This window comes from Myxine glutinosa, chromosome 10 (genome assembly GCF_964187855.1).
Source record: "Myxine glutinosa chromosome 10, kmMyxGlut1.1, whole genome shotgun sequence".
NCBI lineage: Eukaryota > Metazoa > Chordata > Myxini > Myxiniformes > Myxinidae > Myxine > Myxine glutinosa.
Window position 1 is genome coordinate 35,098,690 of NC_136270.1, and position 12,058 is coordinate 35,110,747.

Sequence of the window (12,058 nt, forward strand, 5' to 3'; positions counted from 1 at the left end):
AATCGTGTCTGGAGTGACAAGGACGAAAGGAGGAGGGAGGGGGGGGGGGGGATTGAACCTCAAATATATTGTTTTGTAGATTGTACTTACATGATGTTAGAGTAATTATGGATCCATTATAGCAGGTACCCATAGAAATTCCATTCATTACAGAATGTAAAATGCATCATGCTATGAGGATGGTTTTCAGTGGCAGGGACTGGGAGACTTGTAAGGATAGATTTCAACAATGACTGGAGCCAAATACAGGAAAATCCTTCAGGAGAACCTGCTTCAGAGTGTAAAAGACCTTAGACTGTGGCGAAGATTTACATTCCAACAGGACAATGACCCCAAGCATACAGCCAAAGCGACACTGGAATAGCTTCAGAACAAGAACATGAAAGTCATTGAGTGGCCCAGCCAAAGCCGAGATTTCAATCCCATTGAGAATCTGTGGAAAGACTTGATGATTGCTGTTCACCGACATCCCCATCCAACTTTACAGAGCTTGAGCAAATCTGCAAGGAAGATTGGGAGAAACTCCCCAAATCCAGATGTGCAAAGCTGATACAGACATACCCAAGACCCAAAGCTGTAATTGGAAAGGTGCTTCTAAGAAGTGGAATTAACTCAGGGATTTTTTTTCTTTTTTTTCTTTTTTTTTGTATACAAGATCGAGGCTCGTGTAAGAGCTAACATTAATGACAAAAAAAACAAACACAAACGGACACATACGACGAAATAAAGGGAGCGGGAGACAAGATGGGGAGAGAGGGGGAAGCACACAAGTACAACATTTGAGAGCAGGGACATCGGGAGATCTGTGGGAGCGAGAGGGCTTGGGGGAGGAGGCGTGGGGGAGTGGGGGGTGGGAGAGGTAAAAAAAAAAAACACGGGGTTGAATACTTATGTAAATTAGATATTTCTTCATTGTATTTCATTTTCAATTAATCTGCAAAAAGGTTCTTTTTAAAATTCCACTTTAACATTATGGGATATTATTTGTAGATCAGTGACAAAAAATCTCAATTTACACCATTTTAAATTCAGGTTGTAACAACAAAATGAGGAAAGAGTCAAGGGGTGTGAATACTTTCTGAAGGCACTGTATCATATTTTTATATTGCTCGTCCCTGTATGTTTAGTACAATGTAGTGGTGATACAACAGCATATTATGTACGCGCATACCCATTGACCTGGAGTGTCATTTGTATCATTGATATTAATTATTTCATGCACATTTTAATTGGTGTATAATACATGCACGAATTGGAATACTGCATAATGACACGTCTGAGGATCACTAACGTGATATTCCTCAGTGATGGGATCTTTTGTCCCGCGAATGACTCTGCATTTTCTAATCTACTTTCTAATCTACTGTAGTTTCTACCGTTCCCAGACGCAGGAGTACTCCGTGGTTCAGCGCAGTCAGCGACGAAGTCAGGGCTGCCAAAAAGGAACGACGACGTGCCGAGAGACAGTGGCTGAAGACTGGCCTCACAGTCCATAAACAGTTGTATAACATAGCTAAAAGACTCGTCATAAAAATCATTCTGAAAGCAAAAACGTCATATATTTCTGATCGGATTACTATGAGCTCGTGACCTTATAGACCTGAGCCTCGTCCTGGAGGTGGGGTTGCTATCTTTATAAAAAAACTCTCTTCCTCACTCGCCCTCCACTGCCCTCTCTCCACCTCACCCCCAGGAATACCTTTGGCTACGGCTTCCCCTTCGCTCCCACCTTTTGTTCATATGTGTGTTGTACCGTCCACCAAACAGCGATGACTCCATCTACATCTCACTGTCTGATAATATGGACCAACTTCTATCTACCCATCCCAACTCTCTCTTCCTCATATGTGGTGATTTCAATTGTCACCATGCCAGTTGGCTGGGTGTGGGTACCTCTCTCACCAGCCATGGCTCTTCAGCAAAGGACTTCTGCGACTCACTGGGACTGACACAATCTGTCAATTTCCCGACCCGGATCTCAGTCAACGGAGCATCTTCTTTTCTGGATTTGGTTATGACAAACTTCCCTGAAAATGTCTGCTGCTCTTCTTCTGCTCCAATCGGCTCATCTGATCATGTGCTTGTCAAAGTGGACATCTCTCTGACCATTCTCAGAGAGCCTCCTCAGCGTCGACGAGTCTGGCATTTCACTCAGGCCAACTGGCACGGTCTTCAAGCAGCCATCAATCATCTGGACTGGTCTCCCATCTCTACCGCCTCTGACATCAACTCATCCTGGGAATTCTTTCAAAGTAAATTGCTCTCTCTCATGCACAGATTTATCCCATCTCGTCTTCAGTTCTCATACCCTTCCTCCCGTCCATGGTACACGGAATTTGTGGTGAGGCTGTTGCCCTGAAACAACTTGCTTTCGTCTCCTGGAAAGCAAATCCAACGGAAGGAAATCTCATTTCCTTTCACAAAGCCCGAAACAAGTGTGTGTCCACCCTCAGGAGAGCCAGGAAACAATATCTCACCGTTCTCAAGACCGAACTCTCTTATCTGTCTCCCTCTTCCAAATCCTGGTGGCGTCTGGTCAAATCTGTTTCTGGTGTTTGTTCCCCCTCCATCCCCTCCCTCACCTCAAACGTCTTAACGGCTGACTCCGCACGTGAAAAAGCTGAATGCCTCAACTCTGTGTTTGCCTCTAAATCTTGTGTCCCAAACCCATCCCTCTCTGTACCCACCGTACCCAGTCGTACCCAGCTGCTCCTGGACTCTGTGTCCTTTCCTCCTGACAAGGTGGAAAAGTTTCTGTCAACCCTCGACTCTGATTCTGCAACTGGTCCTGACGGCATCAGCCCACGGGTCCTAAAATCATGTTCTTCTGCTCTTTCACTCCCTCTTTCTGTTCTCTTCACCCTCTCTTTTGCTCAAGGTCATCTGCCATCTGCTTGGAAATCAGCCAACATCACCGCTTTGCACAAAAAAGGTGCAAAAACAGATCCCAGCAACTACAGACCAATCACCCTTCTCCCAATTATCAGCAAAGTCATGGAATCCATCATTGCTTCAGATATGAAATCTTTCCTCTTCTCCAATGGCTTGATCTCTGATCATCAATTTGGTTTCAGACCTGGTCACTCTACTCTGGACATGCTGCTTCTGCTTTCTCAACAATGGATGGAGGTCCTCAACACCAAACAGGAAATTAGAGCTGTCTCCCTTGACATTTCACGTGCCTTCGATACGGTCTGGCACCCTGCTCTGCTCACCAAACTCTCCTCCTTTGGTATCCATGGAAATCTCCACGCATGGCTGGCGGACTTCCTCTCTGGTCGTAGTCAACGTGTGGCCCTGAATGGGTTTCTCTCATCTCCTCTTCCTGTTCAGGCTGGAGTTCCCCAAGGTAGTGTTCTGGGCCCTGTGCTTTTTCTGGTCTTAATCAATGATCTCTCTGACTCTCTTGAAAATCCTCTCTATCTCTTTTCTGATGACTCTACTCTCTGTCGCTCCATTCCTCATCCCTCAGATCGGCAGTCTGCAGCCTCCTCACTCTCTGCAGACCTGGACAAAATCACAGACTGGGCAAACAAATGGAACATGTCTTTCAATCCTGATAAATCTCACACTCTTACGATGTCTCTCCGAAAAGACCGACTGGAAAACCCTCCCATCCACTTTCTGAATAATCCTCTCCAAGAAGTTCTGTCACTCAAGCTTTTGGGTCTCACTATTTGCCATGATCTTTCCTGGGAAAACCACATTTCAAATCTGGCCTCCAAAGCCAGTCGCCGACTGGGCATCCTCCGTCGTGCGAAGTCCTTCCTTGGCACACCTGAGCTCCTCACCACATACAAGGCTTTCATCCGCAGCTCTATGGAATACTGCTCTCCCCTCTGGTCTGGTGCTCCTGCCTCACACCTAGCCCGTCTTCACGCTGTTGAAACCAAAGCGTTCAGAATCATTGGAATCTCCCACGATGAAGCTAACTCCAAGGGCCTTTCGCTCACTCACCGCAGGCAGGTTGGTGGTCTTTCTGTCTTCTACCGACTCCTCTCTGGCCTTGCCCCCCCAGCCCTCTCTGGGCTCTGTCCCCCAAATATTCCTACAGGTCGCACAAGATCTGCCTGCAACCCTCTTATGGTTAAACTGCCAAAATCAAGACTTTCTGCTCACCTTCACTCCTTCATTCCTCTTTTCTCCCGCCTCTGGAACAAACTCCCTCACTCTCTTCAATCCCACTGCACCCTCCAGGTCTTTAAAACAGCTGTTCACCACCATCTCTTATCCTCCCCCATCCAAAACCTTGATCTTTTCTACCCCCGCTAATTTCGGTCCCCTTGTGTTTTATACCTCTCCCCCCCGCCCTCCCCCTCCCACGGCTCCTGCCCCCAAGCCCTCTCCCTCCCACACTTCTCCCTGCTCTCAAATGTTGTGGTTGTGTGCTTCCCCTTCTCTCCCCATCTTGTCTTCCGCTCCCTCTTTTTGTGTGTTTTGTTTGTCTGGTTGATTTGTTTGTGAAATAAATGTTAGCTCTTTCACGAGCCTCGATTTAGTATACAAAAAAAAAAAAAAAAGAAGCTCCTCCTGCAAGCAACTGTTCGGCATTCTGTTACGTGGTCCCCTCGGTGAATACCTGGTCTCGGTGACCCCCGGACCGTGAGAGGAACTTCGCCAGAAAGTTGTATTATATATGCGCTTTCGCCACGCAATCCATATGAATTCCACCCAAGAGAAAACTGATGTTCAAGGATATATTTCAATGGTAATGACACCATACAATTTCAATGATACAACCACGGAGATTTTCCCCGAGCAATCAATAGCACCACCATCAACAATTCCCAATCCACACTCAATCCCCTATATGATTAAGATGGCCATCTTATATATGTGTGTTCACTTCGGTACTCACGACCCCCTTTTGGTCTCTGCTCCTCACAATGTCTCTGGGCCCCTCCTGACCAAGATACTGGTCGGCGTCGCCGCACTCGGGCGGTTGAACGAACCCCGGGTGGACGTTGTTCCACCGGGCAGGTATCGTACCAGGCCCCGCGGCTGCAGCCCCTCGCGGCCACGCGAAGCGGGTACGGTAGAGCAAGCCAAAAGCCCCACGCCGCTTGCAAGGCGCGTTAGGCCCCAACGGGCGACCCGCACGCGTCTGTTTAGACGGTGCCGCGAACGGTGCCAGACGCGGGGTCGATGCACGGCCCCACGTCAACTTGACGTCTCCACCGGGCAGGTACACGTCCCGGTAACTCCTCTCGCCAGACGGGCTTCGGAACGTCGCTTTTCCACGCAGCGCAAGGTCGATCCCACCTCTCGTCGGAGCGGGGCGAGGAAGAAGAATAATCGTCCCTTTTCTTCCTCGTGTCTTTTCCTCTTCCGTTTCCGGTCACTTCCATTTCCGAACACTTTTCAGAAGGGCTCCTGACCCTCCAACCACAACAACCCTTAATCTACTAAACATGGATAAGCAAAGACCTGAATGGTAATTCACATACATTCACATAAATATGTAACACTCCCCCCCTTCAAGAAAGAAAGTTTGAACCCAGCGAAAACTTTCTTTGCCGGCCAATTTGGAGAAACAAACCAGATAACTCAACCCCCCCACATTATCAGTTCCCCCCGGGCACAGTTATCACTTAAAAATAAAGCAACCAAAATTTCACCACAACCCCTCCAGATTACTCACTCTGGACTAAGCACCAGCAACGACATTGTCCCTGCCAAATCAAACTCCATCTCCTGACCCTCTGACTTTGACCGTCAGTTTCTTGTGAATGAAGGTTAAGGGGTTGATCAAAGATCCAAAGTTAAGCCACTCGATAGCACTTTTCCCGGGAGGCCAAGCCGAGTATTCACTACATGGATGCCTTTAGGAACGTGGAGTTCACGGTTAGTCCGTGCAGGAAAGTTCTCTACATGGGCGCCTTGAGGAACGTGGAGTTCACGGTTAGTCCGTGCATGAAAGTTCACTACATGGACGCCTTTAGGAACGGCGTTCACGGTTAATCCGTGTAAGAATCTTGGCTCGGCGGCTCCGCCGCATTCAGTGCTTCAACTTCTCAGAACTTCCCTAATACTTAGGGTGGGACCGCTTGTCCCTGTAGTCCCATGAATAGCGGTCTCCTTCTCGGCCACTACTTTGCCAATCCTTCCTTCGGGAGCGGCCGTAACTCAGGGAGCCTCCATAATAATATTGATTGCGGCCACCACCAAAACTACCGCCCAGTTGTCCTCTCCTGTAGACCTCTCGACGCCTACGAAATGCCTTCCCTACTGTTATGGTCCGACCCTCCAAATCCTTGCCATTCCAATTCTTCTCTGCCTCTCTGGCGTCTTTTGTGCTGGCAAACGTGACAAAGCCGAACCCTCTTGACTGTTGCGTTTCCCAGTCTCTTACCAACCGCACTTCCACCAGCGGCCCATATCTGTTGAAGACAGAGGTCAGAACTTCTTCCTCTGTTTTGAAGTTCAGTCCCCCTACAAATAACTTGGCACTTTTGTCGCCATCCCGAGCTGGTGTGGCGTTATTTTCCCTGCTGGGCTCTTTACCAACCCTCAGGTTACCATAAACTTGACCCCCGGCCAAATCATTCCCGATAACCACAGATACACCCTCTACAGGAAGCGTGGCTTGTAAACCGACGGTGACCGGTCCTGACACCAAATCGGACTCCAAATGGATGACATGAAGGGGAGCACTAACACCGCCCCCGATCCCCTGTAAACGAACACTATCCCCCGTTGCCGTCTCCTCGGACCATGGCAAAATGCCTTCAAGCATTAAAGATTGATGTGCCCCTGTGTCCCTCAATATCCTAACCGGTTTCCGGTTAGTCGAGGCTCCATCCCGTGACACAAACCCCTCTGAAATAAATGGTTGGTAACCCTTTTGATGGCGATTTCTCACAATGGCCATTGCATTTGGAGTCGTAATAGTCGGACTCCGCTCTGGGTCTTCCCTTTTCCGGAGGTAACATTGGGACATCAAGTGTCCAGTTTTATGGCAAAAAGCACAAGTAGGCCCGGGGGAGAACCTCGGGGTCGGCCTTGAGCCCCCCGAAAAATAAGTTTGTCTTGGGTCCGTAGCCCTCTGATTTCTAACAGTTGGGGTATCATAGTTGTCCCCATAATCATCTCGAGGTCGCCGCCATGTATTGTCGTTCTCCGCACCTGCTGTTCCCCACCTCCCCTGCGGAGATCTAGGCGAGGAGTTAGGTTCGTGGACCCCTATTCGGTGGGTTAAGGCATAATCATCTGCCATGGGGGCTGCGTCCCACAACTTTGGTACTTTCTTTTCCTGCAGGTACACTTTGATGTCCTCGTGGACACACTGCTGAAATTCCTCCACCAGGATCAAGTCACGCAATGTTTCGAAGTCTTTCCCGACTCCTTTTGACTCACACCACCGATCAAACATGTTTTCTTTCACTCTGGCAAACTCCACATGGGTCTCACTCTCCCTCTTCCTGGCATTCCTGAAGTTTTGCCTGTAAGCTTCCGGAACCAACTCATAGGCTTTGAGGATGTGCTTCTTCAGTACCTCATAATCTGCACATTGGTCCATTGGTAGCGCCGAATAAATCTCTTGAGCTTTTCCCACCAGCACACTTTGCACGAGTATGGTCCAGGCCTCCTCCGGCCAGTTTAATTGTCGAGCCACTTTCTCAAAGTGTGGAAAAAATCTCGCGACTTCCTTTTCACTGAACGGTGGAACCAGCCTCACATGTCTGCCCACATCCCAGGTTTTCTGGTAAGGTGTCGACCCCGTCAGCAAGGGTGGTGCCTCTCCCCGTTCTCTCATTAACTCCAGCTCCTTGAATTTAATTTCTTGCTGAAGCTCCATGTCACGTTCCTTTAATTCCCTTTCCGCTTTTCTCTCCTCTGCTTCGAGTTCCCTTGTTTTCATCCTTTCTAACCTTTCCTGGAGTTCTCGTTCCCCTCTCCTTTCTTCTTCTGCTCTTTCCTTTTCTGCTTTCCTTTCTTCTTCTTTTAACCTTTCCTGGAGTTCTCGTTCCACTCTCCTTTCCTCTGCTTGTTTCTCTTCTCTCCTCTCTTCTGCTTTCCTTTCTTCTTCTTTGATCCGTTCCTGGCTCCGTAATTGCAACTCCAGTTTCCGGAGCTCAACGTCTTCTGGTTCTTCGGGTAGCCACTCCCAGGCTAACTCGTCCCATGTTCCTAATCCCACCATAGATTGTATCACCGTGGCCTGCAACTCTGCCTTCCTCAAATTAGTTCGGACCTCCAAGTTAAAATGTTTGGCCAATTTCAAGAGGTCCGACTTTAGTAACGCTCGGAACTGTACCTCACTCGGTGTTACCGCAAAGTTCTGTGCCACAAACGCCATGGTGACTATCGTTAACACCTGTTAACCTTCACCCAAGACTTTACCCCAATTTCCCCCAAAAATTTTCCAATTAATACTTAATTAATAAATTTTAATTAATAAAAATATTATTTTATTATTTTATACAAATACACTTTTAGATCCCGGACGTAGACCCAATTGCGAATACGCAAATCGTAATTTGGACGAGCCCCCAATTCTGTTACGTGGGTCCCCTCGGTGAATACCTGGTCTCGGTGACCCCCGGACCGTGAGAGGAACTTCGCCAGAAAGTTGTATTATATATGCGCTTTCGCCACGCAATCCATATGAATTCCACCCAAGAGAAAACTGATGTTCAAGGATATATTTCAATGGTAATGACACCATACAATTTCAATGATACAACCACGGAGATTTTCCCCGAGCAATCAATAGCACCACCATCAACAATTCCCAATCCACACTCAATCCCCTATATGATTAAGATGGCCATCTTATATATGTGTGTTCACTTCGGTACTCACGACCCCCTTTTGGTCTCTGCTCCTCACAATGTCTCTGGGCCCCTCCTGACCAAGATACTGGTCGGCGTCGCCGCACTCGGGCGGTTGAACGAACCCCGGGTGGACGTTGTTCCACCGGGCAGGTATCGTACCAGGCCCCGCGGCTGCAGCCCCTCGCGGCCACGCGAAGCGGGTACGGTAGAGCAAGCCAAAAGCCCCACGCCGCTTGCAAGGCGCGTTAGGCCCCAACGGGCGACCCGCACGCGTCTGTTTAGACGGTGCCGCGAACGGTGCCAGACGCGGGGTCGATGCACGGCCCCACGTCAACTTGACGTCTCCACCGGGCAGGTACACGTCCCGGTAACTCCTCTCGCCAGACGGGCTTCGGAACGCCGCTTTTCCACGCAGCGCAAGGTCGATCCCACCTCTCGTCGGAGCGGGGCGAGGAAGAAGAATAATCGTCCCTTTTCTTCCTCGTGTCTTTTCCTCTTCCGTTTCCGGTCACTTCCGTTTCCGAACACTTTTCAGAAGGGCTCCTGACCCTCCAACCACAACAACCCTTAATCTACTAAACATGGATAAGCAAAGACCCGAATGGTAATTCACATACATTCACATAAATATGTAACAATTACCAACCGCCTACTTGCCACCAAAAATAAATCCGTTCTTCCCTCTGTATTTCCTCAAAACGAACTACCCCAACGCTTCCTGCATTTCTTTCACAATAAAATTCAGTCAATAAGAAACAATCTTGACAAGCAGTCACTCCTTTCCTTCGATGATGCTGAACACTGCTTTCATGGACGACCTCTTAGTTCGTTTACTTCTGTTACTGAGGAAATTGTCAAATGTACAATCCTCAAGTCAAACACAAAAACATGTGATCTCGACCCCCTTCCCACCGATTTGTTTATTGAGTGTTTGGACACCCTCCTCCCATTTATTACTACAGTTATCAATGATTCTCTGACTACGGGTTCATTTCCGCTTCTCTTTAAGCAAGCTCTTGTTAAACCACTTCTTAAAAAGCCCACCCTCGACCTTAACGACATGAAAAATTACCGTCCTATCTCCAACCTGTCTTTCCTGTCAAAGATCACAGAAAGAATTGTGCCATCACAGATGAATGACCATCTAGTTTCAAATAATCTTTTCAATTCTCGCCAGTCAGCATATAGACCAGGCGCTAGCACCGAGACCGCTCTCCTAAGAATAACCAATGATCTTCTGACCTCTCTTGACTGTGGTAAGGTTTCCGTTCTTGCTCTTTTGGACTTGTCTGCCGCCTTTGACACGATTGACCAGAGTGTCTTAATTCGTCGTCTTTAAATCACATTTGGTATAACTGGTACTCCACTTTCTTGGCTGATGTCCTATCTTACTGATAGAGTGCAAACAGTTGTTGTCAATGGCCAGAAATCAGCCCCTTCTCCGCTTTCCTTTGGCGTTCCCCAGGGCTCAGTCCTGGGACCTATCCTCTTTCTTTTGTACACTCAGCCTCTATTTGATCTTGTTGCCAGACATTCAGTTGATCACCACGCCTTTGCGGACGACAATCAGCTGCACAAAGGAAGCACGATTCAACAAATCGTGCCGACTGTTGAAGTGTTAGAAGGCTGTATTGCCGATGTGAAGGCGTGGATGACCCAAAACAAACTTCAGCTGAACGATGCTAAAACAGAGTCTATGATTGTAAGATCGCACAGATGTCCTCCACAATGTTCACTTCCTACCACTATTCATGTTGGTGAAACCGATGTAAACTTTGTTTCGTCGGCCAAGAACCTTGGTGTGGTTTTCGACTGTAACATTACATTTTCCAAGCAAGTACTTCAAACTTGCAAATCAGCATACTTTCAGCTGCGAAAGATCGCATCCATTCGCCACTTTGTTACTCCTCAAGCTGCTCTAACTCTGGTCTGTGCCCTTGTCCTCTCAAGGCTGGACTATTGTAATTCTATGTATGCTGGCTGCCCTCAGTTTCTCTTGGATAAGTTACAAAAGGTTCAAAACTCTGCCACTCGTCTTGTCTGTAAGGCGAAGAAGTCTGACCATGTTACTCAGCTCCTTGAATCTTTACACTGGCTGCCTGTCTCTGCTCATGTGCAATACAAAATTTGCACACTATGTTATAAATCATTGTGTGGAACGGGACCTCACTATCTCTCCGATTTGCTCACTCTCCATAAACCTCGGCGACGGCTTCGTTCAAGCGACGACTCTATGACCTTAGAGCCGCCGCGCACCAGCACCAAGTCGTTTGGCGAGAAATCCTTTTCCTTTGCTGCACCTCTGCTCTGGAATGACTTGCCTTCCTCTGTTCGACATGTTGACTCTCTTCCTGCCTTTAAAACCTCCCTCAAAACCTATCTGTTTCACAAGTCTTTCAAAGTCTAAGTCCTGTTTTCCCTTTGGTTTGAGGTGGGACGGAGATCGAGAGTATGTCTGTGTATGTGTGCGGAGGAGGGAGGGGGAGGAGGAGGGGAGAGTACACATCTGTGGGTTTTGAATGGGGAGGGAGAGGAATAGGGCAAGAGTGAAGGTGTGTCTGTGTGTGTGCGGTGTGTGTGTGTTCGCATGATAATGTAAAGCGCCACGAGGGTCGTTAACTCTGCTTGATGGGGCTATTTTAGACTCCTTTATTATTATTATTATTATTATTATTATTATTATTATTACTGCGTTCACCTTAATAAATCTAATCTTTACCGTTCCTCAAGGTCGCCCAAATAAACCAAAATTGACGGCACACACACATGGGAGACAGGTAGATTGAACAGGTTTCTTACCTTTTTAAAGGTTTATTTATAAATAACTAGCTGAATGCACCCAGCGTTGCCCAGGTTCTTTTTGAATGAATTTACTACTATAATTCAGCTTTTACTCGCGGCCGTAGAAGATTGACTACTATAATTCAGCTCAGCTTTTAATTGCGAAATGGGCCCAGCCTGGCCGAGGCGGCCTCGACCGGCCTCGCCACCTAGCCTATAAACTTCACGGGGCCCGTCCCGACATTTTTTGTTTCAGAGGTTTCCTCCTATCTTTCACCGTTCAGGAGATTAGCGCGTGCAGAAAGACAAACAAACAAACAAATGAGAAATCGGTCAGAGCCCGAGGACTTGCCAGAATGTACTTTTTTGTGCCCAAATAGTTTTTCCAAGATGGCGGCCGAACCACATGACCGATGACGTCATCATTTCTTTTCTCCACCAGTTTATGCCGACATGGCGCTCAAGAAATTGCATCTTGATTGGATGAAGTTTTGTACTTG